General features: G+C 40.8%; 1 non-coding gene across 1 annotated transcript; it reads left to right on the top strand.

Moving 5' to 3' along the window:
* Positions 1-6,963: 6,963 nt before the first annotated feature.
* Positions 6,964-7,070, top strand: LOC127088602 (small nucleolar RNA R71). Its single transcript, XR_007790432.1, has one exon. It is a non-coding gene; the product is annotated as a small nucleolar RNA R71 (small nucleolar RNA).
* The last annotated feature ends 544 nt before the right edge of the window (positions 7,071-7,614 follow it).

Raw genomic sequence — 7,614 nt, 5'->3', positions numbered from 1 at the left:
TCCTCCAAAAACAAGAGGTCCCGCTTTATTAAGAGTTAAATCCATATGAGCAATCATAAATGGGACCGAATTAATACTCCTATTTATGAGGCTTCTTTGTAAAAATAGAATCTCCCGAGCATTAACCTTGTTTGGATTCTCCCGGCCAAAAATAGTATATGCCAACAGATATCTAAAAACTCTGATGGCCGGGTTATGGATGGTCGAGGCAAGAATTCCTTCAAAAGAATTTATTGAAGTATTAGACAATCTCTGCCAGAAGGAAAACACCTCGACCGACCAATCTGAATCCAAAGGGGCCTCACAAATAGCACCTTCCCCGTGAGGAATTCCTAACAGACCTGCTAGTTCGTTGGTACTAAATTCATACTCAACAAGAAACATTCTAAATCGAACAGTACCAACTGTACTAGTAGTGTTAGGACTGACAATATAAATTAAAGAACTTAAAAACTCGATTGTCAATCGCTCAAAGGTAGGCTCTCTGTTTGAAAAGATAGTGTGAAAGCCTAAAATATCTAACAAATGAAAAACACCATGGTAGATACCCAAAGTATAAAGACAGTTATCATCCACGTACCTCGTCGGGAGAATTTCCCGATTTTGTAACCTTTCAATAATCCTTCTCTGCCTATCCCCAGGTTTCCCTTCGCGAAGAATAAATCCGTTGAACTCCATTGTTTTGCTCTTGGAATATGATGAAGAAGATGAAGATGAGTTTGTATAAAGGTGGGATTTTTATGAATATTGACGGATGAAAATTAAAATGGAAGTTGGGAAGGTAACTTGTATGATGGGAAGATGAGAAATGTAGGAGCTTTTATGGGGTTCAAGGGAGTTTTTGGAAGGTGAAAAAATGGGTTTTGGAAGGTTGAAGAGTTAAAAATGGTGAAAAATGTGAATCTGCCTCGAGTTTTATCAGACGCTGTGGCGGGCAGACATCTGGGGTCTGCAAAGATAAATTATTAGAGAGCACAGTAATCCTGGGTGAAGGCGATATAGGAGTATAATCAGCTACAGGTGGGGATCTAGGCTCCTCAACAGTATCTCCATGACCCTCCAAAGCATTACTCCAGTTAGCTAGGTCATGAACATTGGTCATCATCGGATCTGGCAGTGTAAAGTAGTGTATCATCTCGCTATCAATCAACAATCTGAACTATCTGGGATTGAAAGAGGATCTCCTCATCAATCCTCTGGTCAACCAGAAATCAATATCCATAGTAGTATAGCCACAGAAAGTCCTGAGATGGAGCAGCTTCCGGGACAGACCTAAGGCAATGGCAATCTGCATGACAATCCTTCCTACATGAATAACTCCTTCGGGTGATCTGGCAACACTGCTAAGGCCGCACAGCATAAAGTTCCCACATGCGACAGGGCGAGACTGGGATGCATAAAATAACAAAAATATCTCCTCCTCACTCAGCAGAGTCTCAGCATCTGGTCTTCCAAGAAAAGAGTGAACCAGTATCATCTAGAAATACCTCATAGCAGGGTTGTAGATAACCTGGGACAACTGAGTGGAAGGATCCTGACTCCCTCCACCAGAGATATTGCTCCAGAATTTCTCCACTTCCTTACCCAGAAAGTATCCCATCGGCGTCTCAGGGATAGCGTCGGGGGTAGTCTGAAAACCTAATAAGTCACCGAACTCCTTCTGGCAGAAAGAGTACTCAATCCCGAATAGCCTGAAAACAGCATGTCCATCTGGTCCGGAGTAAGGATCATAATCAAACGAACTGAGGAACTCCAAAGTCAAGTTCCTGTAGGTGTTGCTCAGGTTATCAACGAATTCATCCCATTGGAGTTGGTGGCACAGGAATTTGATGCTCGGCTCAATGCCTAGGGCTTCCATGCAATCCTGGTCTAGATAGCGTGTAGGTCCTATAGGGCGCTGGTAGAGAGCTATGTAACGCTCTCTCTGGGCGTCATCTCTGAAAGCTATGTGCATGTCATCAAAGTTCTGCATCCTGCAAAGGTTAGGAAAAGGATCCTGAAAACACAAACATTGCAATTGATATTTAGTCCTGACGAAAATATGATTAAAAATAAAATAAAGTAAATAAATGCAAAGAAAAAGTAAAACAGGATAAGAAAACCGTGGGTTGCCTCCCAAGCAGCGCTTGTTTAACGTCATTAGCTTGACAATCGGAACTTATACACCTGTCGTAGGAATTGGTGGATCTATCAGAGTGTGGTTGGAGTAGTCTGTTGGAATGTCTCCTCCTTCGTAGAGCTTAAGTCTTTGCCCATTTACAATGAATGGACTACATGTTTCGTTCTTGATTTCTACAGCTCCGAATCTCAGAATCTTAGATACTTTGAAAGGGTCGGTCCATCTTGAACGCAGCTTCCCAGGGAAAATTCGTAACCTAGAATTGAACAGGAGAACAGGGTCGCCTATATTGAAATATTTTTTCACAATTCTTTTGTCATGCCAAGCTTTTGTTCTCTCTTTGTATATTTTGGCATTCTCGTAGGCAGATTGTCTGAGTTCTTCCAGTTTGTGGATGTCAAGGATACGTTTTTCACCAGCGGTCAGGTAATCCAAATTCAAAGTTTTAATGGCCCAATAGGCCTTATGCTCTAATTCAAAAGGTAAATGACAGGATTTTCCATAGACTAGTTGGTAGGGAGTTGTTCCTATAGGGGTTTTGAAAGCGGTTCTGTAGGCCCATAGTGCTTCTTGGAGCTTATGAGACCAGTCTCTTCTAGATATAAAAACAGTTTTTTCTAGAATTTGTTTTACCTCCCTATTGGATACTTCTACTTGGCCACTAGTCTGTGGGTGATATGGTGTCGCTACTCTATGCCTAACTCCATATTTGCTTAAAAGTTTATCAAATATTCTCGATATGAAGTGCGATCCTCCATCGCTTATGACTAAACGGGGTGTTCAAAATCTGGGGAATATGTAGTTTTTAAATAACTTTATCACCACTCTAGTGTCGTTTGTGGGTGCAGTTATAGCTTCAATCCACTTAGACACGTAGTCCACAACTACTAAGATATACTTGTTTCCTAAGGATGGTGGGAAAGGTCCCATGAAATATATACCCCAAATGTCGAAGAGTTCTACTTCTTGAATGTTTTTTAGAGGCATTTCGTCACGTCTTGAAATATTTCCCGTGCGTTGGCATCTATCATATTTGACAATGCAAGCATGGACATCGCGCCACATGGTAGGCCAGAATAGGCCAACTTGAAGAATCTTGGCGTATGTCTTAGAGGTGCTCGCATGTCCATCATAGGGTGCAGAGTGACAATGCTCAATTATACTTTTTACCTCCTCTTTTGGAACGCAACGGCGAAAAATTCTGTCTTTACCCCTTTTGAAAAAGAGCGGTTCATCCCAATAAAAGTTTCTCACATCGTTAAAGAACTTCTTCTTTCGGTGGTAGTCAATATCAGGGGGTATAATATCAGCAACTAGGTAATTAACAAAGTCTGCATACCATGGCACGTTACTTACAGCTAAGGATTTTTGGAAGTGCTCATGAGGGCCTAGGCTATCGTCTTCAATGGTTTCTAGTTTAGCTATCAGACTATCGTAAGCAAAATCATCATTTATGGGTACTAAGTCTGGTTTCAGGTGTTCTAGCCTAGAAAGGTGATCAGCTACTACATTTTCAGTGCCTTTTTTTATCTCTGATATCTAAATCAAACTCTTGTAGTAACAGAATCCATCGGAGTAACCTGGGCTTGGCATCTTTTTTACTTAATAGGTAACGAATGACAGCATGATCGGTGTAAACTATAATTTTGGCTCCTATTAGATAAGATCTAAATTTGTCTATAGCAAAAACTATAGTTAGTAGTTCCTTTTCAGTTGTTGCATAGTTAAGTTGGGCAGCGTCTAGGGTTCTACTGGCATTATAGATCGCATGTAATTTTTTATCTTTCCTTTGTCCTAGAACGGCTCCAACGGCATAATGACTAGCGTCGCACATTATCTCAAAAGGTTCTGACCAATCAGGGGGTTGCATAATAGGTGCTGATATTAACGCTTGCTTCAAAAGATTAAATGCTTCATTATATTTTCCATTGAAAATGAATTCAGGGTCTTTCATTAAAAGGCCAGTTAAAGGTTTAGTTATTTTGGAGAAGTCCTTGATAAAACGTCTGTAGAATCCATCATGTCCAAGGAAACTTCAGACTTCTCTGATAGTTTTGGGTGGTTTTAGATTCTCTATGACTTCTATCTTAGCTCTATCCACCTCAATACCTTTTTCGGAAACTATATGTCCTAAAACAATCCCTTCGGTGACCATGAAATGACATTTTTCCCGGTTTAGCACAAGGTTCACCTCCACGCATCTCTCCAGGATTTTCTCAAGGTTAGCAAGACAATTTTGGAAATCAAATCCGCAAACTGAGAAATCATCCATAAATACTTCCATGATACTATCTAGGTAATCTGCAAAGATTGACATCATGCAGCGTTGGAAAGTAGCTGGGGCATTACAGAGTCCGAATGACATTCGTCTGTAGGCAAAAGTTCCATAAGGGCATGTAAAGGTAGTTTTTTTCTTGATCTTCGGGGTGGATAGGATTTGGAAGAATCCAGAGCATCCAGATAGCAAAAGTAAGAGTGTCTGGCTAGACGCTCCAACATCTGATCTATAAATGGTAAAGGGAAATGATCCTTCCTGGTTGCTTTATTTAACTTTCTGTAGTCGATGCACATCCGCCATCATCTTTCTATCCGTTTTGCTACATGTTCGCCTTTATCGTTTTGAACTATTATGATGCCTCCCTTTTTAGGTACTACATGCACAGGGCTCACCCACTTACTATCCGGGATCTGATAGATTATACCTGCCTCAAGTAACTTAAGAACTTCTTTTTTAACAACATCACTCATTATAGGGTTTATTCTTCTCTGATGTTCTCTGGAGGGCTTTGAATCTTCTTCGAGCGAAATCCGATGCATGCACACGGATGGGCTTATACCTTTCAGATCAGAGATATTATATCCTAAGGCTGAGGGATATCTTCGTAAAACATCTAAGAGTTTGTCTGTTTCCTCTTGGATCAAGGTAGCACCGATTATAACTGGATGATTCATCTCTTCATCGAGGAACTCATATCTCATATTCTTAGGCAGTTCCTTAAGTTCTAAGGTTGGTTTCTTAGAGCATGGCATAGGATCTGGGGTAAGGGATAAACATTCGTAAAGGTTATTATCGATGTAGGGCTTCCTAAGGCTATCATCTTCTAGTATGAGAGTTGATGGCAACTTAATCGTTTTTTATGATTTCTTCTTGTTATATTTCCCTAACGCATTCATCAATGATATTTATGGCATAACATGCGTCTCCCATCACAGGTGCCATAAGGAACTTTGAAAGTATAAATTCTATCTTCTCGTCACCTACCTCAAAGGTCAACTTTCCTCTCTTAACATCTATTATGGCTCCTGCAGTTGATAAGAATGGTCTACCTAGAAGGATTGGTATATCATTATCCTCTTTGATGTCCATGACAACAAAATCAGTAGGGATAAATAACTGACCTATCCTAACAGGAACATCTTCTAATATGCCTATCGGATACTTAGCAGATCTATCGGCTAACTGAAGTGACATCTTAGTAGGTTGTAATTCTCCTAAGTTTAACCTCTCACAAATTGCTAAAGGCATTAAGCTCACACTAGCTCCTAAGTCTAGAAAAGCTTTTTCGATGACATGACTTCCTCAAAGACAAGGAATGGAGAAATTTCCAGGATCTTTATCTTTTTTGGCTAACTTATTCTCGGAAATAGAATTGCATTCCAAGGGCTTCAGATCATCGAGTCTACGTTTGTTGGTAAGGATGTCTTTGAGAAACTTTGCATAAGAAGGTATTTGGGTGATGGCTTCTGTGAAAGGGATTTCTACGTGAAGTTTTTCTATAACCTTAATGAATTTCTGATACTGGTTATTGATCCGGGTTTGTTTGAGTATTTGCGGATATGGTATCGGTGGTTTGTATGGCGGGGGTGGTACATAAGTTTTGTCTTTAGGTTCTTCTCCTTTTTCTTGACCTTCCTGTTTTTCAGATTCCTCTAGTTTCTTTACTTCGTCCGTGGGTTCGGTATATTCCTTAGAAGTTTTGGGTTCACTCAATCTTGAGTTAAATGGCTCATCATAAGCGGTCCCACTTCGTAGGGTAATGGCATTGGCTTGTCCTCTCGGGTTCTATTGAGGTTGTCCAGGGAACTGTCCTCCAGGTGTAGTCTGGGGGGCTTGGTTTAAGGCTACCTGAGAGATCTGGGTTTCAAGCATCTTAGTGTGAGTAACTATTTGGTCAACCTTGGTTCCTAACTGGGTAATCAGTTTGTTAACGTGAATGTTCTGATTCATGAACTCTTTGTTTTGTTGGGTTTAAGCAGTGATAAAATTTTCCGTAATTTTCTCAAGGCTCGACTTTGGTGGGACAGGTTGCATAGGTTGATTTGGTCTTGGGGCTTGGTAACCTGGTTGTCTCGGAGGTGCAGTATTTTGGATAGGGTTATTGTTCTTATAGGAGAAGTTCGGGTGATTCCTCCATCCAGGGTTGTAGGTATTCGAATATGGGTTCCCTTGGGCGTAGTTCACTTGCTCAGAGTTGGTTTCATTTAATAGACTATATTCTGCAGATTGGTGTCCTTTGGTTCCACATATCTCACAATCCGACGAAACTGCAACTGCAGTATTCAGGTTTATGCACATATGCTCAACCTTAAGGGTGAATGCGTCCATTTTAGCTTGCATCATATCTATAGAGCTTAACTCATGTACTCCTCCTTGGGCTTCCTTCTTCTCAACTATCGCTCATTCAATACCCCATGATTGATGGTTTTGAGCCATATCTTTAATGAGGGCTCTAGCTTCAGGATAAGGTTTGTTCATCAGTGCGCCGCCTGCGGCAGCATCGATGGTCATCTTAGTGTTATAGTGAAGTCCATTATAAAAGGTCTGAATGATTAACCAATTTTCTAAACCATGATGTGGGCATGCTCTTAACAGCTCTTTATATCTCTCCCAAGCTTCGAACATCGATTCTCCTTGGTTCTGGGTAAATCTAGTTATATGGTTTCGAAGAACGGCGATCTTACTTGGGGGAAAGTATCTAGCAAGGAATACTTTTCTAAGGTTGTCCCAAGTTGTTATGGAATTGGGTGGAAGGGAATCTAACCATGATAGGGCTTTATCTCTGAGGGAGAAAGGGAATAATCTTAAACGGATTGCCTCAGGAGAAGCTCCATTGGTTTTAAAAGTGTCTGCTAATTGGAGAAAGATTTTCAAATGTTGGTTTGGGTTCTCAGTAGCAAGACCTGCGAATTGTCTTTGTTGTACTAGTTGCAACAGGGAGGGTTTAAGTTCGAAATTATTAGCTGGGATGGTTGGGTTTACTATACTAGAACTAGGTTCTTCGGTGGATGGTTGGGCGAAATCCTTAAGAGGTCTATGATTTTGATCTTCAGCCATAGCTCTCCTAATTCTATGGAAAAATAAACGTGCGTGAGCGTAATGTTCAGGTTCCTCCAGAGGGTATACTAAGCTTCCGGTGCTGCGAGTTCTTCGCATTGACCGGCAGGTAACAACCTAAGTCTAAACGATATAACAACAGGGTACGAAATTTGGCGAA

This window comes from Lathyrus oleraceus, chromosome 5, assembly GCF_024323335.1.
Source record: "Lathyrus oleraceus cultivar Zhongwan6 chromosome 5, CAAS_Psat_ZW6_1.0, whole genome shotgun sequence".
In the NCBI taxonomy this organism is placed as follows: Eukaryota; Viridiplantae; Streptophyta; class Magnoliopsida; order Fabales; family Fabaceae; genus Lathyrus; species Lathyrus oleraceus.
The sequence above is the reverse complement of the archived record's forward strand: the minus strand, read 5'-3'. Positions and strand labels throughout refer to the sequence as shown.